The sequence below is a fragment of the Aotus nancymaae genome, unplaced genomic scaffold, assembly GCF_030222135.1.
Source record: "Aotus nancymaae isolate 86718 unplaced genomic scaffold, 86718_ANA_hifiasm-v0.15.2.pri h1tg000059l, whole genome shotgun sequence".
NCBI classification, from domain to species: domain Eukaryota; kingdom Metazoa; phylum Chordata; class Mammalia; order Primates; family Aotidae; genus Aotus; species Aotus nancymaae.
The window spans coordinates 20,440,448-20,466,950 of NW_026988473.1; the positions used below are offsets into that span (position 1 = coordinate 20,440,448).

Consider the following 26,503-nt stretch of genomic DNA (forward strand, 5'->3'; position numbering starts at 1 on the left):
TTTTATTTCCAGGACAAGTTGTCAATGTAGTCACTTGTTTTGACAGTTGCCCAGGAGGTTATATTTCCTTTAGGTTAAATGTGGAGTTGCTGAGTTGCTAAAATTCAAACATAAATTCATTCAATGAAGGCTTTTATAATTGGCAGAAGTGTTGACTTAACTAAACATTAGCTTTGGCAAAATAAATTTGAACAAGCAGCCAATTTACAAAATTGCTAATTGTTCTTACTTGACTGTGTACATTTAGTCTTTCACTATGACATGTGTGTGTGGGGTGGGGGGGTGTGGTGTGTGTGTGTATCTCGGTAACACGTGTATGTAATATTGTTTGAACTTTATGTCTCTGAATTACTTCAAAAGTATAGTTCATAAGTGAAATATTTTGTATTTCAATTATTTAATGGATAGATGAAGGTTTATACATATACACACACTATTTATTGATAACTAGAATATTGTTATTCTTTATGTACTCATTTAGCCAACTAATATTTTGAAATGCAGGCTATGACTTTGAACACAGGTCTTTTGAAATATGGTTCCTAATTTAAAACACTGGTTGATAACCAGGAATGTTTATGCTCCCTCCTCACCCTTACCCAGGGCACTTTTGACAATGCTTGAAGGCATTTTTTATTGTTTTGTCTAGTGGGGGATGAGTGCTACTAACATTTAGTGATTAGGAGTCAGGAATGCTAAATATCCTACAATTCACAGGACAGCTCAGACAACAAAGAATTATGTAGTCTAGTATATCAATGTGATACTGAAGTTGAGAAACCCCATCTTAAAACCTCTCACAGTCTCAGAGTGTGAGATAGGCATGTTTTTATATCAATAGGATTAAGAGTACAATAGGTACCAAGGATAACTATATCTGGTATGGATGATAAGGAGGATGTTTTCCACTTCCCCAGAAAAGAATGAGAGACTTGGGAAGGTCATACTGAATTCAAGGGGTCAAAGGGACATCATTCCAGGGAGAGGCAATAGCTTGAAATGAAAACATGAAATTAAAAATAGCTTCATTGAATTGGAGTTCAAAGTGGTGGTATGGAACCCTATGAAAAATAAGTCTAGACCAGTAGTCAAAGTCTCCCATTACCGAGATTCAGTTTCTTAAGCTAGAGTTTGGACTTTATCCTTATAGGCAAAGGAACTCCATTGAAAGTATCCATGGATTCAAAAGTATGGATTAGTTACTCTTAGAAAGAGAATGAAAACACCGCTGGCAGCCAAAGGAAAACTGGAAGAGAATAAAACTGATTAGTGGCATGGATGTCAATTTGGCTAATAATTAAGTCTTGCAAGTGAAAAATCCTAAGAGGCTAATCTGTCTCTCTACAGGTGAGGCTTCAGGATAGCTGCTATATAATGGTAAGGTAAAGGAGGCTAAGAAAATGGGATTTGCCTCTCCACTGGAGGTGGGAGTTGAGGAAAGGAAGCCCTTATCAATGGTTTCTAGTTTTCTGCTTTGATTATCCAGAAAGATGACAGTGCCACATTCCAAGCTACAAATTTCTGAGGGATTATTTGAAAGAATAATAAGTTCCCTTCTGTACATTCTGAGTTTAAGCTAATGGTGGTCATGCAGTTCTATAACCCAAAAAACAGGTTCACATTGGACATATCAAACAAAAATGTTCAAAAATGAGATACTTGAAACATTGGAAGTAGACTAGTTTTTTCAAGAAGACCATTGAAGGAGAAGACCAGTCTTTTGAAATACCAATATTTCATTGTCAAGTAGAGAAAGAGAAAATAACTTTTACTTGTCAGAATATGTAGTCAGAGATATGATGAGGACAAGAAAAATGGCATAATGAAATAGAGCTAAAGAGACATCTGGCATTTTAAAATTAAGCCAATATGGAAAAATTCTACTAGTACTCTAAATCAATTAAATTAGGAAAGAAAGATTTTAGAAATGCTTATACATGGTAAAAAAAAAAAAAAAAAAAAAAAAAAAAAAAAAAAAAAAAAAACAAGAAAAGAGAGCGTTTAGATTCTACAGTGAAGAAGAAATTCAAGGTAACATCAGTAATCAAAGGCACAAAACATCAGAGTTATCAGGGGAAACAGTCATTAAATGCTAGGTGTGACATTTTAATACCCTCAGGGGGAAGCCCAGGTAGAAGGTCACTGGATCTGTACTACCTGCAAAAAATATTAAGACAGGAGATTATTCTGCTATGTCTTTGATATTAGAGTGAGAAAAATTCTGACTACCAGCCATCATTGGAAAGGAATCATTTTTGAGAAATTGGTCACATGAGACATCTTTAAGGAAACTTGTGAGTTACGAATTTGCATATAGTATGAGAAGGGCAAGTTGAGAAATTAACCAAAACCTAATACAAACTCAGTGAAATTCATGACAACAGTGAAGAGGTGAATATGAAATGACACCCTGGGGTTGTTGCTGTAGACTGGGGTTCCTAAAATGCTCCTGGAATTTAGACGGCTTGACCTTCCATAAGAGAGTACCATACACTGGTTAGCTTGAGCAACAGAAAGTTATTTTCTGACAGTTCTGGAACTAGAAGTCTGAGATCCAAATGCCAACCAGGTTGGTTTTGGTAAGCACCCTCTTCTTGGGTTGCAGATGGCCTCCTTCTTTCTGTGTCCTCACATGGCCTTGTCTCTATGTGTGCACATTGTTGGTGTCTCTTCCTTTTCTTATAGGGACACCAGTGAACTGATCTCCAAATACAGTCACATAGAGGTAAGGCCTTCAACATATGAATTTTGGGGAGACACAATCTTTCCGTTATGACCCCCATGGAGGTGATTTAAGAGTGAAATATTTAAATCCCCAATGGAAATTCATAATGTAAAGTAAGAAAATGCAACAAATAGGAGAGTTTACACCCCTAGAACTAGAGATAATAGAATTGTCCAGAGAAGACATTAAAATGAATGTGTTTAAAAGTTCAAATAGATATAATAAAAAATGACTACGGACATCACACTTGGAGAAGGACTCCAATATTGAACTGTGGAGCTATGAGCTGTATGATTTTGTGAGAAAATACATTGGTAAAGATGTAGTTAAATATAAACAAGCATTAGTGACTTGGAAATAGTTCTGACTAAATTAACCAGACATGCAGCTTTGATGTGAAAATGTAAGACAAATAAAATGACATACTTCAGAAAACATGAAAGAAATTGTAGAAAAGGAGAATAGAGAGAAAAGAATTATACACTAGTTTGGCATTTGTCTGAAGTAAAAAAACGATATCAATCTTCAGAACGAGTACCACATCCCATATTGTTAATTAAAAACAAATATTCGCCTAGTTCTGCTGCAGTGAAGTTTCCAAACTCACATAAACAGAAAACATATTGAAAGCAATCAAGGATGAGATTATCTATTACAATCAAAGGAATGGAAATCAGAATGACAGAAGATGTCTCGCAGCCGTGATGGAGACCAGATGCCCATCAGAATGAAACTTTAAAGAATGGAAGGAAAATAATTGTCTACCTAGAATTCTACATTTAGCCAAACCTCAATTCAGGGGTGAGTCCAAATGGAAAAAACATGCCCATAAAAAGGAGTGAGAATTAGAATTTATAGATGGTCGGTCGGTCGGTCTGTCTATCTTTCTCTCTCTCTCTATCTATCTATCTGAGAATGAAACTCAGTAAGAGAAAATTGAACTTCCAATCCAAAGGACTGAGATATACTTTCATATACATGTAGGTCCACGTAGGTAAGGTTTGTCTGTGAAAAATAAGATGATTGATTGATAGAGTCATAGAATATATGCTACAAATTTCTTGGTGGTATCAGGCAAGGTATTTGACAGGACAAAAGCAAGACAAATTAATGTGGTACATTGGAGGAAGACGTTTAGTGTGAACACATTCAAATGCCCTATTTGGTTTGAGAGAAATTAGAAGTATTGATTATCTATAAACTGCTAAGTATACATGTTAAATATGTATAAACTCACACCAACAGGAAAGAAAATGAATGTAAAATATTCAGACACAGAAAAAGGAAAGGATGACAGGAATAAAGGAGACTGCATCAGTCCAATAGAAAAACTTTCGAATGTAAAGGATACAGGCCAACTAAAGGACAATGTCTTTCTCTCTGAGGAGAAAGGTAGAAAAATTGGGAAGGAATGCAATGTGGGCTTCAAGTCTTTATGTCAATTCTAGAAAGAAAAAATTCTAAGGTTAATAAAGCAAAGGCCAGGGCGGTGACATGTACCTGTAGCCCCAGCTACTTGGGAGGCAGGAGGATTCCTTGAGTCCAGAAGTTTGAGGCTACTTTGAGCAGTGATTGTGCCACTGCATTCCATCCTGTGTCACAGCAAGACACTGCCTCTGAAAAGTAAAATTAAAAGCAAAGTGTAAATATTTGTTAAATCTTTGAGTAGGTGGGTTTTGTTGGTTGCAACTGTTTGGTATATTTCTGTGCTTTTGGAAATGTACCTTGGTATCAGACAAAACTGAGTTCTTACCTCATATTTTTTACTTACTCTGTAACTTAGGCAAATATTCGATTTCTTTAGATTCCACCTGCTTGATCTTAAATGTGTGTAATATTGCAATATTCCGTACCTTTTTAGGTTTATTTTAACTATATTGATGGCACAGTACTTGGGGAAAATATGTATCCAGTATATGGTAAGTGGGAGGAATAAAGCATCAGTAACATGAAGCCAAAAGAGAGCAACATTTTTCGAAAGAAGAAGGAGGTGTCTTTTGTTTCACTTGCTGGTAATGGTTAAATTACTGCTCTTGGCCATTGGCTTTAACTGTTAGGGGCTATTGATAAATTTCACTTGAGCAGTCAGGCCAGAAAGATGCGAGCAGAGGATGGTGAGTGTGGGTTGGAAGGAGGGAAGGCCAGATAACAAAATGCTTGTAGCATATTGTTTGAAATAAGAAAACAAGGAAAATCATGTACGTATTTATAGACGGATAAGAGAAAATAGGCAATTTTAAAATGGGAGACTGCAAATGTGGACTATTTTAAGTAGTTTAATTGTTGTAGAGGGAAATAGGTCAGTGACTGGATGTATACAGAAGGCTTTGTGTGTGTGTGTGTGTGTGTGCGTGAGTGTGTGTAATGGTAAGGATTTTAGCATGTGAACAGACTGAAAGGACCAGTAGCCAGTGGTAAGGGGAGAGGTGAAAACACAGGAACAAAGGTAGAGCACTGATGGATCAAGGTCTTAGGAAAGACAGGAGGGGTTGGAATCCAGAACACAGATGAAAGAGTTGGCTGTAGGCATAAGAAAAAGCACTTGTGCTGCGATTTGAAAGAAGTTGAACTCTGAGTACTGTCAGTGATAAGTGTCTATGTGTGAAGACAGGACATTGGGGGAGTTTATGTCTCTAAGCTTCAGATTTGTCTGTAAAAGGTAGATGGCAGTGTCCTCTACTGAGAAAGAATGTGTTATTTTCATTATCTTTGTTGCTATTTGCTTGCTTTTTCCCTGTCAAGAGTGAGGATTCAGGCATTGAAATACTCCATGAGAGATGTTATTTCTGATGGAAAAATTGGATTCAGTCCCAATTCTCCTTTTCTAAAGAAGAGATTTTTTCTGTGAACAATTTATTGTTTGGTACTTCAAATCACTACACTCATTTCAGAGAGTCATGAAAGGTCTATAGAGGGGAGTGACGTATAATAGTTACTGGCCAAGGCTTTTGGGAAATAAACAGGAACCAAGACTCTACATTTCCATGTCCTCTGCAAAATCAGCTTTCCAAAAATAGACTCATACAAGCTGTAGTCACAGTTGAATGTCATGTTTCTATTATTGCAATGACATAAAATCATTAAACCACTGCTAGTAGTAAAAGCAGCTATGTCTGTTAATAGAACTGCACTGTGTCCACTCAAAGGGAATTGCATTTTAATGACACATGGTGAGCAATGTCCTGTTGAGGTGAGTGGCATGGACTGAGGTTTGACTTCCACCACAATTTATTAAATGTTCTGCTGTGATAGTGCTCTGCAGTGCCCAAGCTCTCAGTTCTGAATAGTGGTGTTAAACTGGCTGTTAAGTCATAGGCTTAGGACACAGAAAGGTTTCCAATTTGTTGGGGAACATCTGTTACATTTTTTATGTTTTCTATATTTAAGATGACTGAATAAAGATCAAATATTCTTTTTTATCTCACTTTAAAAACATTTTTATATGTGATAGAAAAAATATATAGGTATATATAAATAAACTAGGAGTCTCACTATGTTGGCCAGACTGGTCTCGAACTCTTGGGCTCAAGCAGTCCTCTCACTTTGGCCTCCCAAAGTGCTGAGATTACAGGTGTGAGCCATCAGGCCCGGCCCAAAAGTTCTTAGTATGGAGACTCAATAATCCTCCCTTCATCTCTCAAGATTTTTTAAAATTTTTTTTTTATTTTTGTGGGCATGTAGAAGGTATATATTTTTATTTGGTATGTGAGATGTTTTGATACACTATGCAATGTGCAATAATCATCACGGAAAATGGGGTTTCCATCTTCTCATTCATTCTATTTTTTGTATCCATTAACCATCTCCATCTTCCTCCTACCCTCCTACTGCCCTTCACAACCTCTGGTAACCATCCTTCTACTCTATCTTCGTGAGTTCGAGTGTTTTAATTTTTAGATCCCACAAGTAAATGAGAACATGTGATGTTTGTCTTTCTGGGTCTGGCTTATTTCAGTTAATATAATATCCTCCAGTTCCATCCATGTTGTTGTAAATGACTGAATCTCTGAATAGTACTCTACTGTGTATAAGTACCACATTTTCTTTATGCATTCATCCATTGATGGACACTTAGGTTGCTTCAAAATCTTGGCTATTGTAAACAGAGCTGTATCAAGGTTCTTTTTCTAGACTACTCTTTACATCATGTACACCATAATAGCAGAATTTTTGAATACCTTATATGATTCAGGTACATCATTTCAGTTAATCCTTCAAAGAATCCAATGGGACAATTACAGCCATAGGCAAATAAGTACATTGACATTTCAGGATTGAACACAATATTTCCAAGGCCAATTGGAATACAAATTCGTGTCTGAATTACGCAAAGGAGTCATTGGCTCAAATGTCTCTTCTAAGTCCTAAACCTATTAAGAAAGGGACAAGGAAGTCTTGACTTCCTTAGGCATTCAAAGATCAACTTTATTATCAGTAAGACTGTAATAATAAATATACCCTCTACATCAGGCCAAACACACTATGCATTAGGCAATATTATCATCCTAAAATTTGCCCCTTGGATGAGAATCGTAGTTACAGAGCTAATAAATTCCATCAAGAAATGAAGCCTACCTCTCAACTTTTATGAGTGAATGGTATAGACACATTAGTCCTATAAAATAAGTCATTCCTCTTGTTATTGGCAAGCAGATAGAGGTGCAGGGATTGGGTTCTATCAGATACTTTCAAGGGAAATAGAAGTTGGTCATTACGGGCTTCTTAAGTCACAAATGTGTTGATTAAACCAGGACAAATCACCAGGTAGCTAACACACTAACAATGATGAAAGAGCATTACATTGATGACTTTCACTGTGATGAGGAACAGAGTATAATTTTCCACTGTATTTTCTGGCAGTGCACAGAGACAGAGCAAAGCAAGCACTGGCCTCTAGAAGGCTCTAAGAAACTAGGAAAGCAACAGCTCTTCCCCTGGCACGATTAAGAGCTAGGATCCGTCAACTATGTGTATGGTGTAGTTTTGTCTCCGAGTCCCTTTCTGCCAACTGGACATCCAATAGTGGGGGGAACACAAGCCCATTCTCTGGCAAAGTCAGTAGGTTCATGTCTAAGCCTCAGAGTTCCAGCTCTTTGACATGCTGGAAACTGGCTTAATCTTCTGTCTCAGCCTTTACTAGAATTGGTTGCCTTAGGCATTTTTTGTAGCTATTTTACAAGCAACCGCAGGCAGCAAGATCCTTCTTTGGGAGACTAACATGTAGGGAGTAAGTTTCAGACAAGCCAATTTGTACTTCTCCATATTAACCTGATTATGTCTTATCTCACCATCATACTTAGCATAGTGTCTTGCAATATGTAACTGTTGTGTAAAGGAGATAATGTATTGATGGATGAATGAATGAATAAATAATTGTGTAGAGAAAAGTGCAACCACTAAGGTTGTTTTTCCTTCATGCCACTCCTCCATAGTGCTCATTTTCAAGAAGGTGCAAACAGATTAGAAGTCTGCTTCTCAGTATAAGTCTAAGATTCTTTTATGTGACAAATTTCTCTTCTCTGATCTGAAACCCAGACTCTTTCAGCCATCAAATAAACCTCACCACATCAACGATGGAGTCATATCCTATAGAACAGTGGTTATCTATGTCTCTTAATGAAAGACCTCAGGTTTATTTTTTATTTCTTTCTGAAATATAAAATCCCTTACATGTACTGAAAAATCCCCTTGAATTAATCATAAATTGTAATCATAGCTAGCATTTTTTAATGTTCAGTATGTGCCGGTGCTCTGATAAACACTTGACATAGATTATCTCATTTAATCCTCACAGAAACCAAATGAAGTGTTTACTGTCATTATCCGTATTTGATGAAGAGGATACTGAGGCTCACAGAGAATTAATAATTTGTTCAAGACCATCTAATATGGAGTAATCAAGAGTGAATGCCCTGAAAGTACACACACCAGCCTGGACCAGCGTTCTTTTTTGGAGGGGAAAAACTATGGAGACAGAGTAGCAGCAGGTGAGCCATTTTCTCCATACCAGTTGTACAAAGACGTGGTGGGCAAATGTCTGTCATGGGAGAGGCTCCAGTCTTGAGATGTGGGGCTTATAAGCTGCTGGTTAGAGAAGCACCAGACCTTCCCCTGGGATACGTTGGGGCCAACGTTGAAACTTTGTTGTTACAGTTCTGTGATGTACAAGAATTGTGGCTTATCTATGCCTGATCTTCCACCTCAGTATTTATAACAGAGAGCTCAATAACCCATCCCTTGGTGTGATAGGAGTCCAGGGCCCAAGCCTCATGTTTATTGTCATATGGTGTTGGGGATTCTTGCCCCCTAGCCTTGTCTGTTTTATTGGCGTCCTGTCAGATGCCTGACTTGACTGCTCAGTTATTGCCAGATTTTATATCTTCTGCATTTTAGTTTTCACATGATCCTTCTCTTTGGGAGAGAGGCAGTGTCAGCTGTCTGTATGGAAAGTCAGCCTGCTGGGTCTCCAGCCCAGGAAGAGTAACCCTTGCCTATCACTAGCTATTAAGTGGTAGAACCTTTGTTCAAGTGCCACAGTATGATGCCAGCGTGCCCAGTCTTAAGTGATTTTCAATAAGAACAGGATTTAAGCAACCATATGTGCATTTCAAGTAGAGTCGTAGTCCACGGTACATACTTTTGTTGTTGTATGTTTTTGTCTCATGTTCCTAGATAATCATTTGAAATACTTATGTATCAAGCTCCTATTTCTAGCCCATATAATTCACCATTCTACTCTCTCCTCCATTAGAAGGTGATGTTTAATTTGGTTGTGAAACATCCAAAGATAGGTTTTTAGCCATGAGATTGATACACTTATTCACTGGGATGTGTGTTGGAGTGTACAGTTCTTAAGATGTAGCATGCCCTAGAATCAAAAATTATAAGTGCAAATTCAGGCTTTGCATTCTGTCTGCTGTGTGGGTATTTATAGGAGACTCTAAAACTAGAACTAATGATGTTAAGAACTTGTCTTTATGCCAGTTGAGCTATATGGTTTGTTGTCTTGCATCCTATCTGTATATCTTGCAGGTATAACTTTATTCTTTCCAATACTTCCCATTTGAAATTTATAGATTTGTAAACTTTATAAATATTGAATGCCTTTATCCAGTCAATCATTGATGGACATTTAGGTTAATTCCATGTGTTTGCTCTTGTGAATAGTGATACAATGAACTTATGTCTGCATATGTCTTTATAATAGAATGATTTATACTCCTTTGGGTATATACCCAGTAATGCGATTGCTGGGTCAAATGGTATTTCTGTTTTTATGTCTTCGAGGAATCACCACACTGTCTTCCACAATGGCCAAACTGATTTACACTCCCACGAACAGTGTATAAAAGTTCCTTTTTCTCTACAACCTCGCCAGCATCTATTTTTTTGACTTTGTAATAATAGCCATTCTGACTGGTGATAAATGGTATCTCATTGTGTTTTGATTTGAATTTCTCTAATAATCAATATTGGAGGATAACTATTTGAAAAAAAGAAAAGCTGTTTTCTAGAGATTATCCATTATTTTGGATAACACCCTCTCAAAAAAAGGTTGAATATTATGCAGCAGATAACCAGAGAGATTCCTATTTTCATAACTCTCCCTTGTAGAGAGCTGTTTTATATTTTTTAAGAGCATAAGCCCTTCCTTACTAGTTGTATTTCCTTGACAAACTTACTTCTTATTGTTATGTCTTGTTTCCTCATAGACAGAAAGAGAGTAATAATAGTTTTGACTTTATAAGTTTTGTAGAACATGCCTGGTACAAAGTAAGCTCTCAGGAGACATTGCTATTACTATTATTCCCATCTCAGAATGCATTAAAAACCTCACCTTCCTAAGGCAATTTATGCAAGTCAGGAAGAGTATAAACTCTGATTTTCACCTTAACATTTAGTGATCTTAGAGAGAGTCTCCAAGGGGTTTCCTACTAGTCTTTTAATTAAAAAAAAAATTCCAGGTCAAATAAAACAAAAACACCTATAGGTCCCTCATAATGCCTGTTCTGTCTTACTGAAACTGGGTTTCCTGGAATCCCTTCAGTTATCCTGGATGTGTCTTCAGATTCTTAGAATGCTCAGGCTTCCTTTGTAATATTTTTAAAACTGGTATTAGCCCCTGTCTGGCATGTGCAGTCAGTGAGCCAATTGCACCTCTGAAACTTCATCTGGTTCGGTCCTTGCACACAAACGTGATTCAGCAGAGGGAGCTGAATAAGATTAGCACTTGGTGATTTTTCCTTACTAAAATTTCCAATCTACTGTTGTAGGTACAGGGCTAAACCCCAGTTTGTGATGGTCCTGCTAGAGAAAAAAAGTACCATAGCAAATAAATGGAAATTCCTTCAGGCCATGGAAAATGTAGGAGTTCTAAATACAGCTAGACCTCTATATAGAAACACATATAAACACTTGACTGGACTTCAAGAATGTTTGAAGATTTCTTCAGTATTAGTTGAAGGCAGTCTTCTGATTTGGGCCTCTGTAAACTTCCTCTCTTGCTGATTTTCTTTTCCTGGCCCTTATCCATTTGACTTTCTTCCCAATGACCTGCTCTCTGACTTTCTTTAGATAATTTGAAAATACTGACTGTGCAGATGCCAAGGGTGAGAAGTATCTTTATCTTCAGTGAACTGCATATAGCAACTCTGTTTTCTCATTCCCAGAGGAATTTTTGTAATTTTGTTGGAAGTACTTGGGTCTGTACTGTAATGTCTACAGAAAAGAATAATGAATGTGTCTACCCATTAACTGCATTTTATTGGGCTTTGATAAGAAGTCAGCTCACCCCAGTCTTGAAGATGAAAACAAAAACAAAATTTTCGACTTAACAAGTGACATACACATATGAAAGTTAAGATGATTTGGGGTAATATATTGAAAACAACATAGAATCTATTATTCTTTAAACGTTTTGGCCAATGACTTTCTGAGCGTATAGCTAAAGGACTCTATCCTTAGAGAATAAACAAACATAAAATAGACGTTTACAAACATTTTTAAGATAGTTTTAAGAGATATATTTTATGAAGCCTATTGCTGTATCCTATAGAAATATATAAAATTCTCATTAAAATCCCTGCCTTAGCTCAGGCCTTTGCCAGAGTGCTGCATCACAGGATCGTGTGCAGTGAGTACATCATAGATGTGCAGAGATTAGTACCTATTTCTGTCTTTAAGGCAGCAAGGTGGAATCAAAGTTAACTAGAATGAAGGGATTTGTTTCTTCTCATTGTAAAAAAGCATGGAAGTTTTCCTCGGTAAACCATAGATACCTTATCACTTTCTATGTGATCCTTAAATAAAGTAAGTTGAACATACTGACAAGGATTGTTCACTTATTTTTGCAGTGGATGTTTATTGACTATCTTCTCTTAGCTATGCACTATACACTCTAGTAGATATAGGTGGGATAACAAAGGTGACTAACGTTGGTTCTTTGACCTTGAGGAAGTCATAGTCTGTAAGGGAAAACACATACCCAAATAATTAAGTATAATACCATATGCCCTATGTGTAGACCTAGAGGAGCACAGAGAAGAGTAGGCCTCATTTTATTTGGATGAGAACATATATCACCAAAATAACATTTAATTAAGCTTCACAGGTTAAGTGGAATTCATTAAGAAAATTGTGTGTGCTAGCATTATTTTTCCAATAGATATTTTTCTACTACAACATTTTTAATGGTTGCATACTATTCTACTATGTGAATGCAATGCAATCAATGTAATTTTAAAATATTTTAATGCAGGGTAGAAGTACAATATGGCAACAGTGATTTATTGCATTGTTGTGAAGTCAGTGTCTTTAATGTATTCATCACTGGAGGAATGCATGTTGCATCCAACAAGCAACCTCCCGTTATTCACCATCCCCCAACACAATTAATTTAATCAAGCCCTTTTAGTCACTACATTGATAACAATTTTTGGCACTATGACCAATATTAATATAAATATTCTTGTGGCTAAATCATAGTACATGTTCTTTATTATATTTTTAGAATACAGTTCTACACAAAATTACTGGTTCAAAGGACCACAACATTTTTAAAACCTAAATACTCTTTCTCAAGATAGCATTATTGAAAAACAGGGCTGTGTGTTCAGATAGACTTGAGTATAAAATACACACATGTATTTTCTTGTTTGACCTCGGGCAAGTTAAGGGGCATGACTATTGGTTTCTTTATTTTTAAAGTACTAAGATAATAACACACATATTGAATTATACTTTAATTCAAATAGAATTTTTTAAATTATTGCTTTAAAAATTATAGTGGAGATTAATTAATATTTATTGAAGCTTCTATATATTTTGACAGTACTTACCAGAGAGTTGCTAAATGCTAGAAAGAAAATTCAAGTGTTCTGACTATTTTAAGTTAGTCTCATTAATTAATTTCTAACAGAACATGTGTGCACTATCTGAAGAACTAAACGATGTTATGGTTCATTCATTCTATGGTCAAAATTTTGGAAATCAAAACTCAGTGTCCATATAAATAACTTAAAATTGATGGGCCGTGATCAGAAATTTGGCCTGAAAAAGAGAGATGTTGTAGTATCAGATGAAGAGATAAAAACGTGGAATAAAATTTGTATTCTTCCACTCATTACCCATTCCTTTTATTCTCTCAGAGCTTCGGTCATATTGTCTAAAATAGGAGCATAAGTTTGAATATTCTTTCAGTCTTAAAGAATCAAGTGACAGGCCAGGCGTGGTGGCTCACGCCTGTAATCCCAGCACTTTGGGAGGCCGAGATGGGTGGATGACTTGAGGCCAGGAGTTCAAGAATCAAGTGAGCACTATAAATTAAAAGGTAGATAGGCAGGCATCTAAATTGTTTTTCTGATATAATTTATTATTTTTAATAAATATAATTCACTCTGAATTTTTAAAATTCACTCTGAATTTTTTTCCTTATTGAGAAAGAGGAGATGGTGCAAAATCTGCCCTTTCCTTATGCTTGTCAGTGTATTACATTTTTCACACTACATTGATGTGGGGCATTAACTTGAAGAATCTGGATTTATTTTTGAACTCCTGTCAGCACTCCATAATTAACATTGCCCAGAAGAGAAATGCTATTTTGCCTCCTGCATCATCAACACAACTGTCAGCAAATAAAGAAGGCATCATCTTTACCATTATTACTGCTAATGTATGAAGCAGAAAAGAACAGCTGGATTTTCACACACTGGGCTGTTAGAAAAGCTAGCACTTAGTGCAATCTATTTTCAGTTTCTACCTACCTTTTTTTTTTTTTTTTTGCTTTAAGAATGTATTTAAAGGGAAAAAATATCATTTTTATCCTGAAGTCTATTTTTAAACTCTAATTTGGGACATTTACTGTTCTCAAAGTTGTTTATTTCAATGGCGTTTTTCCTTCTTGACATAAACATACAAAGATAATGTTGATTGCTTAGTGGTCATTTCACTTATCTACTCACTACTCTATTGTGTCTGTGTCCTAAATTCCCTGTAATGTTTCAGCTCTTTCTCTGTTCTCCAATTTTGTTTAAATTTACAATGGTGTTGAGTAAATGAATCTTTTTTAAAATGAACAGTTGCAAGGACTAAGTCTTGCTGCAATAAAACGGCAATGCCATAGCTCAGATATTTGCTTTTTAAGAAGGCAAAATATCTGTTGCTTTCACAGTTACAGTGTGCCAAAATTAGGTAGTGTAAGAAACTTTTATTAAATAAGGTTGTGTGTGTGTGTGTGTGTGTGTGTGTGTTTGTGCGCGCGCGCGCACGCGTTTGTTTTCAAGCGCATACAAGATGGGCTTGTGAAAGAAGCAACCACTTTGGAAAGCAGTTTAGCAGTTACTCAAAATGTTTAATGTAGAGTTAGCATAGGATCTAGACATTCTACTCCTAAGCTTATACCTCTCATATTTAAAACATATGTCCACACAAAAAATTATACATAAATGTTTATGGCAGCATCATTTATAATAGCCCCAAAGTGGAAATAACCCAAATTTCCATCAAGAGATGAATGGATGTACAAAATATGATACATCTATATAATAGAAAGTACTGATACAGAGTATAGTATGGATGAAATCTAAAAACATTATACTCACCGAAAGAAGCCAGAAACAAAAGTCTGCATATTATTACTCCATTTTGCATGAAATGTCAAAAATAGGCAAATTCACAGAAATAATAAAGTACACTAGTGGTTTTCAGGGTTTGGAGCAAGGGTAATCTTGGCTCACTGCAACCTCCCCCTCCCGGATTCAAGCAGTTCTCATGCCTTAGCCTCCCGAATAGCTGGGATTACAAGCAAACATCACCACATCAGGCTAATTTTTGTGTTTTTATTAGGGACAAGGTTTCACTATGTTAGCCAGGCTGATCTTGAACTTATGACCTTAGGAGATCACCCACCTTGGCCTCCCAAAGTGCTAAGATTACAGGCATGTACCACCACACCCGGCTGGGATTTTTTTTGAAGTGATAATATGTTCTGAAATTAGAGATCGGTAATCATTGCACAATTCTGTAAAGTTACTAAAAACCACTGAACTTTACACTTAGAAAGTGTGATTTTTTTGCATATAAATTATATCTCAGTAAACCTGTTATACAAAATGTGATGTGTGTGTGTGTGTATGTATATATATATTTTTTTTTCATGAATCAAAAATAGAAATTTAGAATGAACATAGGAAATGAAGGGGAAAATTATGACTAAACAATTTATCATCATAAGCTCTTCATGTTAAACATTCTTTATAAACACTTCTATTTTTAATGACTTCAGAGTATATTTAACTAAGTGAACCACAATTTACTTAAGCATTTATCTATTTTTTTTTTTTTTTTTTTGAGATGGAGTCTCATTCTGTCGCCCAGCCTGGAATGCAGTGGCACAATCTCTGCTCACTGCAACCTCCACCCCCTGGGTTCAAGCAATTCTCTCTCCTCAGCCTCATGAGTAGCTGGGACTACAGGCATGTGCCACCATGCCTGGATAATTTTTGTATTTTTTAGTAGAGACAGGGTTTCACCATATTGGACAGTCTGGTCTTGAACTCCTGACCTAGTGATCCACCCCCCTCAGCTTCCCAAAGTACTGGGATTACAGGCATGAGCCATCACACCTGGCCAAGCATGTATCTTTTTAAGTGTAGGTAGTTGCCAGCCATTATTATACATTTTGTTCTCTTTTTCATTTTTATTGTTTAAGAACCAGGCAAGGTGTTTGCGGTCATTGACACACATCTGATCAGTTTTCTAGGACCTGGAAGTGTACCTGTGGGAGTCACTAGCACCTGGCAGCCTGGCAACAGTAGAGGTTGTTGTCTTCTCTCTTGGGTCACAGTTGTGGTTGTAACTCATTCTAACAGTAGACTGCCAGTGGTGATTGAAGAAGTCCTTCATATCCTTATTTGGAGGGAAGTGTGGCTGTCCATTTTTTCTGATTGAAAACAGATTTCAAGGCTTTTCCTAGCTAAATATGGCAGGCAAGAAATTCACAGACTTGCAGACAACAAATTCTAACAGACCAGAATAAGAGAATGGGAAAACAGTTTAGTCTAAAAGCTTCATGCGTCTTTTTACTAATGAAAGATTTAGTACTTTAAAGGATAATATAATGAGATCAAATCAAATTTATAGCAGAATGAACAAATGAGAATAACAAATGGAGGTCAAAATGTGCTTTCAGAGTTCTATATTGCACCAGTTAGATCTGGAAGGGAGGAACTTAATGCAAGTTGATGTGTGATTGTTCCAGTTTTAAAAGAATGTAATTTGGTCTATGTCTGATTTCATTAAGGATGTTGGGATAGCCCTGGAGTAATTCAAACAGCAGATAAATGTGAAGGGTGCTGAGTGTGTGTATGGAAGTACATATTTATCCTTCATTTTATTTGTTATAGCATGCATGGATCTATTAACTCTCTAACATGTGATGTCTGTTATGATTTAATCTTGCATAACTTTGAGAGTTAGCAACTTTGCTGCTCAAAGAATGTAATATGGTCACTCTAAATTTGTAGCACTAAATCTTTTGCTGTGACCCATTCACTATGTGGTAGAGAAGACTCAAGGAGTAAACCTAGACATACAGTTATATTATACTTAAAGTAAATTAAAATGAGTTTGCTAACACTGTCACATTTTATCTCTTTAGCCTCACAGCTATTTATAAAAGGGAGATGTTTCTCTGAGAAAAGGTCTCCAGATGGGCATTAATGTCCATTTCCCTGCATAATCTTACATAAAAGACACAAACATTATCATAGGACTTGATATGTTAGCACATCATTTCATGGAGTAATTAACACATACCCCATAATAGACCTATTAGAATTGTTTATACTATTTAGTTTATAATATGTGGAAATTGACTTTCAGAGTGACTTTTACTTTTTCGTAACCAAAGTATAAACACAAGAATTGAGAAAGGAAGTAGGAAAATCACTTTTATGATGCCCCTATTCTAGCACTGTTCTAGACACTTCTAACATGTTAACATATTTAATCCTCCAAAAATCATACGAGGTAAACTTTATTACCTTTATTACACAGAGAACGAAACAAAAGGTCCCAGGTCATAAACCTAGTTCTCAGCAAAGCCAACATTAAATTCAGTATAACAACTTTTTAAAGCCTTATGTTTACCTTTTAAAGACTTGCATTCTACCTTTTTAAAGCCTTATGTTTTACATGTGTTTCAATGTGTTATGTACATGGAATCAACCTAAATGCCCGTCAGTGGTAGACTGGGTAAAGGAAATGTGGTACATGTAAACACCGTGGAATACTATGCAGCCATGAAAAGGAATGAAATCATGTCCTTTGCGGGACATAAATGGAGCTGGAAGCCATTATTCCCAGCAAACTAATGCAGGAACAGAAAACCAAACATTGGATGTTCTCACTTATAAGTGGGAGCTGAATGATGAGAACACATGGACACTGTGGGGGGAACAACACACACTGAGGCCTGTTGGGGAGATGGGTAGGAAAAGCAAGAACATCAGAAAGAATAGCTAATGGATGCTGAACTTAATACCTGGGTGACGGGTTGATGTGGGCAGCAAACCACCATGGCACATGCCATGGCACGTGTTTCCCTATGTAACAAACCTGCACATCCTGCACACGTACCCCAGAACTTGAAATAGAAGTTGAAGAAAAAAATAATTTTAAAAAGTGTTGTGCTTAAACACAGTTAGATTATTGGAAAGATATTCAGCTTTACCTTTTGTTAGGAAAGTTGAATCATCACTGTCTTGCAGCCTTGATTAATTTCTTAACACAGTAGCTATCTTTATATTTTATTTTCTTTACATATATTCTCAAAACATCATATATCTCACTGGGAAAACCCAAGATAAAAATAATATTGATTGGAAAAAAAACTGTTGTGGAAGGGAAAACTATGCCTTCTTTAAACTTTCAATATTATCTCTGGTGCCAGGACATTATAACTTCTCCCCCATTCCCCTCCACTCCTCATAGACAGACACTTTGTTCTCATCTTAAATTAAACAAACAAAAAGATGAAATTAGTTGACCTCTTTGCAACAGGGAGGCTGATAGCATTCACTAGGGGATGATAGCACTCTGGTCTTCACCCTGCCATGGAGTAATTAATAAACATTTTGTAACTCCTATTATTACAATACCATCCCCAGTCTTTTCTAAGTATAGCTTCTTTCTACCATTTAAATCAGGGGTCCCCAGTCTCTGGGGCCAGAGACTTGTACTGGTTTGTGGCCTGTTAGGAACTTGGCCGCACAGCAGGAGATGAGTAGTAGGTAAGTGAGAATTCCCGCCAGGGCTCCGCCTCCTGTCAGATCAGCTGCAACATTAGATTCTTATAGGAGGGCCAACCCTACTGTGAACTGCATATGCAAGGGATCTAGGTTGTGTGCTCCTTAGGAGACTCTAACTAATGCCTGATGATCTGGGGTGAAGCAGTTTTATCCCCAAACTATCCACCCCCAGCCCCTGTCAGTAGAAAAATTGTCTTCCCTGAAACCAGAGAGACTGGGGATTGCTGATTTAAATGCATGTGAATGATAAACTGTGAAGTTCGGTTTCTTTCCACAGCCTTTGAAGCTCTTTTGCTTCTGTTTGGCTCTGTTCTTAGGTTAGTTTCTTGAAGGGCAGAGGAATAGATACCAACGATGTCTGGATTTGGAGCCTTATGTTCACATTCAGATAACTAGATATCTTTACCAACCCATGGCCCACAATAACCATTACGACTAAAGGACCATTGTATTAATTCATTTTCATGCTACTAATAAAGACATACCCAAGACTGGGTAATTTATAAAGAAAAAGAGGTTTAATGGACTCCCAGCTTTCCATGTGCCTGAGGAGGCCTCACAATTATGGCAGAAGGAGAAAGACATGTCTTACAAGGTGGCAGGCAAGAAAGAATGAGAGCCAAGTGAAAGGAGAAACTCCTTGTAAAACCATCAGATCTCATGAGACTTATTCAATACCATGAGAACAGTATGGGGGAAACTGCCCCCATGATTCGGTGATCTCCCACAGGCCCTCCCACAACATGTAGGAATTATGGCAGCTACAATTCAAGATGAGATTTGGGTGAAGACTCACTGAAACCATATCAGTCATAATGGCATTATGGGTTGGTGTGTATCTGCTTGGGCTGCTGTAACAAAATATCACAGACTGCATTGCTTAGACAACACAAATTTATTTATATTCTCACAGTTTTGGAGGCTGGAAATCCAAAAGCAAGGTGCCACCAGGGTTGGTTTCAAGTGAGGCCTCTTTCTGCCTTGCAGATACCTGCTTTCTCACTGAACGCTCACATGGCCTTTCCTCTGTGTGCATGCAGAGAGAGAAAGAATATCCTGTGTCTTGCTCTTCTCACAGTTCCCCAGTCCTACCTGATTAAAACCCCACTCTTATGACATCTTTTAACCTTGCTTACCGTAACCCTTTTGGACCCTATCTCTAAATATAGTCATATTGTGGGTTAGGGCTTCGGTACATGAATTTTGGGAAGACACAGTTCAGTCCAAAACATTTTACCTTTTCTCCTCCCAGAATTTATGCTCCTATTGCATGTAAAATGCATTCACCCCTTCCCAACAGTCCCAAAAGTCTTGACCCATTCTAGTATCAATTCCAAATCCAAAGTCTTTTTCTTTTTTTCTCTCTTTCTTTCTTTCTTTTTCTGATACAGAGTCTCACTCTATTGCCCAGGCTAGAGTGCAGTGGTGCGATCATGGTTCAACCTCAGCTTCCCAGGTAACAAGCAATTCCCCTGCCTCAGTCTCCCGAGCCACTGGGATTACAGGCATGTGCTACTACCCCTGGCTAATCTAAACCAAAGTCTTATCTAAATCAAATACAGATAAGACCTGAGGTATGATTCATACTAATATTCCTCTCCCACTGTGAACCTGTGAAACTAGACTGGTTTTGTGCTTCTAAAATACAATGGCGAGACAGGCATAATTTAGACAATCGCATTCCCGAAGGGAGAAATCAGAAAGAAGAAAGGGTGACAGGTCCCAAACAAGTCAAAAATCTAGCAAGGCAAATTTCATTTGATCTTTTAAAATAATTGATATATATAATTTGTATATATTTTTAACATTAGTATATATATTTAATATTTAAACTTTTATTTTAGGTTCAGGGGTACATGTGCAGGTTGGTTATATAGGTAAACTTGTTACTCAGGGGTTTTGTGTACAGATTATTTCGTCACGAAAATACTTGCTTAGTACCTGATAGGTGTTTTTTTTTTTCTTTATGAATCTCTTCCTCCTCCCCGCCTTCCCTTTCAAGTAGGTCCCCGTGTCTGTTCATTTGGTCTTAAGGCTTGAGAATAATCCCCTCTGGCTGGCCTCTTTGCACTTCAAGCCCACAGGAGCTGCAGCAGCCTCATCCTCTCAGCTCTCCATGGTGACCCTGTCCCCTCAGTTCTGTGGGGTGCCCTATCCCCAGGACCCTGAGCAGTGGCCTTGCCCTTGAGGCATTGGCCAGTACATCATCCTGGCCCATTACAACCAAGGAGGTGGCTCCATCCTCTGAAGCTGAGGAGAAAACAGGCTTGTCTGCTGGGTTTACAGTTGGAATAGCAGCCCAGATGATCTCTGAGTTGTCTTGGGTACCATTCTACCATTCTTGAAAAGGAGTACATGTTCCCATTCAGGTAGCCCTGTTGTCCCATTCTGAAGGATCTCAGAAGCCTGACAATTTTCTTTTGTTCTGTAGTATTGTTTCTATTCCCGGTAGCCCCAGTGGGAAGTATTTCTGCTGGTATAATCCCAGTGCTATTTCTGGCTTCAGTTAAGACCGCTGATTAAATTCTGTGGGTAATCTCTTTAGAGAGAGTGATTTATGAATTGTCCAGCCTCACCCTATGTGTTTAATCCAGAGCACACTTTCTCATTTTTTGGCAACATGCATAGGCAGAGAATTATTCAACTCTTCAAGTCCTGTTTCCTTTTTGCTAAATAACTTCTTCAATCATCTTTTCTCGCTCATTTTACTATAAGCAGTAAAAGAAAACTAAACCATAATTTCAACAATTTGTATGAAATCTCAACTAAATATCCAATTTTATCACTTCCAAGTCCCACCTTCCACAAAACACTAGAACACAGTTTAGTCAAATTCTCTGCCACTTTATCACGATTGCCTTCTTTCCAGTTTCTAACAGCGTGTTTCCAATTTGTGTCTGAGACGTCCAAGAAGCACCTTTAATGTTCATATTTTTGCCAACATTCTGTTCCTGGTGATATATGTCTTCTCTAAGATGATGCGTTCTCTCCAGCTCCCCTCTTTTCCTGCTGAGCACTCACCAAAATCACTTAACGCACATATTTCTACTACTGGTCTCTTAAAAGACAGTCTAGGCTTTTACTAGCACGCACTTCAAATCTCTCCCAGCTTTTACCCACCACCCAGGGCCAAAGCCACTTCCACACTTTTAGATATTTGTTAAATCAGCACCCCGTTTCACAGTACTAAAATCTACATTAGTCTGCTCAGGCTGCCGAAACAAAATGCTACAGAGTAGGTGGCTTAAACAACAGAAATGTATTTTGTCACAGCTCTCAAAGCTGGAAGTCCAAGATCAAGGTAGCAGCGGGAATAGTTTCAGGTGAAGCCTCGCTTCTTGGCTTGCTGTCTTCTAGCCATTTTCTCACAGGACATTTGCTTTGCGCATGCGCAGAGAAAAAGCCAGAGGAAGAGAAAGAAAGGGAGCGGGAGAGTGGCAGTGGAGGAGATGGGCGGGGGAGAGAGATCTTTTGTGTCTACTCCACTTCTTACAAAGCCAGCAGTCCTATGAAATTAGGGCCCTACTCTTTTTACTTCATTTAACCGTAATTGCCCATTTAAGGGTGTTATCTCCATATGCTCATTGGGGGTTAGAGTTTCAATAAATTTATTTCTGGGTGGGGAGGAAATTCAGTTTATAATAGATGAGATTATGCTAATTGGCTCAGAGCAACTATTTTTCAACCCCCTGGATCTTTATAATCACTAGGGGGACAGGGAGAAAAGAATTTAAAAAAAAGACTCATATCCAGGCACTACCCCAGAACAAGGAAATCAGAGTCTTCCAGGCTAGGACAGGGCATAACAACTTTTTTAAAGCTCCCCATATTATTATAAATTTGCATCCGGAATTGAAAACCACTGTCTTGAGTCCTTTAGGCTTCTTCGACTGAAAACATATATTCTATGCATATAATGCACAGAATGTTGTGGATCCTTTGGGAAGAAGAAAGGAATTGGTACTGGCATTTTAAGCATATTAAATATGCTTATAAGGAATACATGCTATATATTATACTTCATGCTAATTTATACATTTTACTGTATGCTGTATCAGAAAATATATATTTGTAGTATATAGCATCATATGTACTTCTAATGTAGGTATGAGATAATAGGAAAAGCTCTAGTCAGACAGCTAGGGTTCTAATTGTGTTGTCATCTGATTATGTTACATTAACATTCCTAGGATAAATGGTGATGACAATGGCAGCTCTCTCCTTAGTTTATGAGGACTAAGTGAGATTATACCTGGAAAACCCCAAATAGTCCATAGGTATTATTAGCAGTAATAGTTAGAAGATGGAAAAACCTAAGATCTGTGTCTACTTGTCTTCTCTCTGATACACTAAGATCCTCAGGCTTTGGAGCAAAGGATTCAAAACTGTGTCCTTGCAAAGCCTAAATTAGCTAAATTTTGCATATCAAAGTGGTAGGGCCTGGGGCACTCAAAGGGCATTTGAAAATAGCAGAATAATTCTAAAGCAAGTGGTTAAGGTCACAGTAGATACAGGAGGAAAGCTGTGAGCAAAGTTACAGCTCTTCAAGGTGATTTTTGAGCTTTCAGGGGATGCTGCAAGAGCCCTAACAGAAAATAAAGGAGGATTTTTGTAGGTCACTCTGGTTGTGTTGGAATATTAGACTTTTTTGATTAAATTTAGAACTCTGCAAATCCAACTTTTTGAAATTTTTCAGAAGATATCCTACGTGTTTTGAGTTGAGGCTGCCCGTGAGAAACAAGTTTTTCTAAAACACTGAGCAATTCAGTTTGGCATTTCAATCTGTCTCCTCTTACATTTGTATTAAAAAAGCCAACCTGGTGGAAATGTTGATCCTCAGACTTGAGAATGGTTAAAAAAATATATCTTTTGTTCACATTCTTTTAGAAATGTTTCCTTGTTCTCATCTGAAGTTCTCATCTTTATGAGATGTGGGAAGCCCTGACTAATCTTTAGCATTTTTATGAAATTGCCATAAAAAGCCTTTCTATGTTGTATATAAATTCTTATCTCAATTGGAAGTTGAAGGGGTTAATGGTGATAGTTTTCCTTGACATGTCTATAGTATACTACTTCAACGTAGAAACACTGGCCAGCTAAAGAGGCTTTTTCTTAAAAAGTTTAGGAGTGAAATGCATGGTTTTGTGGCTCCAGAGCTAACTTTCCTGGTTTAAATTCTGCCTTTGACATTTACTATTAAATAGTTTTTAATTTCTCTAAGACTCAGATTACTCATCTGTAAAATGAGGATAATAATAGCATCTGCTTCACAGAGTTGTCATGAAAGTTAAGTTTGCTAATGTATGGGGAAACCCTTGGAGCACCCTTGGGTCCATAGCAAGCATCACTAAGTGATAGCAATTCCTGAAGCTTATTGTAAGGTTTTGGCCAAACACACTGAAGAGGCAGGAGTCTGAGAGTCTGCTGGGAAAAACAAACAAACTTATATCTGAGCCACATTGTTCCAGGGTTGAGGGCATTGACTCTATCATTTAGAAGCTACAATCGTTGGTGCCTTTGTTTAATCGTTTCTAAAAGGGAGAAAATATAATATCTCCTTGTGTATCTGGTGTAAGGTTAAGTACAATGGTCTTCCACAAGCTAATGTTGTCTCCTGCCTTGAAGGTTTCAGAAGCCCTGGAATTTGTCTCACAGCTTCCATTTTTACCCATTTAACAGCAAAATGTTAAATGGGTAATGCAATAATCAGAGAAAAATGTAAATAGATGCATACTACTGCCTTGCTTAATTTGTTCATTGGTTTTCTATCATTTTTAAAATAAGTATCAGTCTCATCACCATGCTCTTATATGGCTCTGTACAATCTATCCATGTTTAAGTCTCTAGCTTATCTCTAATCACTACTCCCTTGTTCATTCTGTTCCAGTCACACTTGTTTTTTTTTTATGTTCCTGGATCATCCCAAGCCCTTTCCCACCTCAGGGTCTTTGAATATATTCAGGGATTTCGCACATATTTACAAGTACCAAACATTTTTACCTGGGATCTCCACAGGGTTGGTGAGCCTTTTCAAACGGTATTATTCAAAATCATCTCAAAAAGACCGTTTCTTACTATCTCATCCAAAGTGGGCAATACTCCAGGATGATCTGCCTCATACCTTACCCCTTTAATACATGTCAAACCTTACAATTATCTTGTTTATTTATCTGACTGCTTGTGTATTGCTTCTCTTCCCTGATATATTGAAGCTACAATCTTGTCCGAATTTTACATTATTATATTCCATAGTGCCTGGCACATAGTAAGTGCTCAATGAATATCACTGGAAGGAAGAAAGAAAGGCAAAACAGAACAAAAACTAATAGCATATAAGGTGTTCAGTATATTTTAGCATTATTAAAAGAAATATTAATAAAGATTAAGCATAAATGAAAAAGTTCTACTGACAGCCAGAGTCTGACTCTAGGGGTGTACTTCTTTTTGAAGAAAAATAGATTTTGTCTTTTAAAGCCATAAGTCTGAGAACTGTTGCTTTCCTATTAAAAAAAAAAAAAAGCGATGTCTCTATCTAAGTCATGTTGCTTGACTAACAGTCTCTGGGTTTGTACATTAGGTAAGTGCTGGGCTGGCTGGTAGCTGTTCACTGTGTAAAGATTTTAGCAGCAACTTGCTTCTGCAACAACCATACCACAGCCAAGAGGTTAAGAGTTCAAAGCAAGATATGGTGCCCAGTCCAGGCTATGCTGGTTTCTGTAGGCTAGTGCCAGGTTGCGATTTGACAGGACCATCTCTGTCTTATATATTTCATAATTTCCTCTGTCACTGAACAATAAAATGCTTGTGTGGATAATCTTAATTCCTTGCAGTATGCATCATGGCTCTTCTATTTTTAGAAGTCCAGGATAATACTTTCTCTCCAAATCTGTTCTTGAAGGCTCTTGTCTTACTGAAATTGCTTTTCCTGTCTCCACCAGTTGGACACTCAAAAATATTATCTCAAGAGGACCTATTTTAGTTTTGCCATCTATAATCTGGAGAAAAAAAAATGAGGTCTCATTCTGATCCAACAGTTGCATGTGGCTGTTTCACAGAGAGAAAGGAAAAGAAGAAAAAGAACAAGATGTGTCTGGTTCAATGCCTTCTACTTCTCATGAACGTAACCTGTCAGTGACTTTTCCCTAAGACATCCTCTCATAGACTGTCTTGAAGGGCAGGCATTTTGGGCTGTGAACGTCTTCTATATAGATATGTTCTCAGCAATGGTAACACCGATATTAAACTTTGATTCCTTACTTTATTACAAACCATTCTAAGGACTATCTCTAGATTAGTTCATTAGCTGCTCACATTCAACAGATACAAAACAAAACAAAACTGAGGCACAGAGAGGTCAATTGTGGTGTCCAAGGTAACCCACAAAGTTGTAGAGCTGAGATTGTAATAGACAATCTGGCTTCAGAACGTTTATACTTAACCACTATAATCTCCCTCAGTGGCAATAGCTTTGTAGACTCTGTCTCTTCGAATGTGGAATGCAGGGACTCTTGCATGTATCAAAATAAAGTTTGCAATTTATTTTAAATGTTAGTCATCTAAAACCAATAGCTTCAGAAAAAAAAAAAAATTGCTTCCTCTTTACTTCCAAGAAAAAAATCAGGCTTATAATTATAATTCTACATTTAAAACCGTCCAGTATTTGAATTCTTGTTACCAAAGCAACTGCCTTCTCCTCAGCATCTTAGATGAGATTGTCAAAATGAAAGCGTTTATATTCAATATAGTCTAGATTTCTGTTATACAGCCCTCAAGTATATATGAACCTGAGTGAAATCTAAATAGTGAAATCTAAATAGTGAAAACTAAAATCTAAAATCACCCATTTTGTCTGTCCAAGTGTCTATTTCCTATCCTCAAGAAAACAGGTGAAAGAAAGATAAAACAGTAGATGTGACTGAACTTCTATGATGAACATAGCCCAAGAAGCTGAAGAGATTAGTTTTTAAAGCAA

General features: G+C 37.2%; 1 protein-coding gene across 17 annotated transcripts in view; it reads left to right on the top strand.

Annotated features, from left to right (window-relative positions):
- LRRC4C (leucine rich repeat containing 4C) overlaps positions 1-26,503 on the top strand; it is a 1,360,095-nt gene that overhangs the window by 222,369 nt on the left and 1,111,223 nt on the right. For 16 of the 17 annotated variants that reach the window (XM_064365013.1, XM_012452372.3, XM_021665523.2 and 13 more), the window contains exon 2: positions 8,520-8,712. The gene's annotated coding sequence lies outside the window, so the exon portion shown is untranslated. Of the gene's footprint in view, positions 1-8,519; positions 8,713-19,968; positions 19,988-26,503 lie in introns of those variants that run through there. The other variant, XM_064365017.1, reaches the window with a different exon arrangement.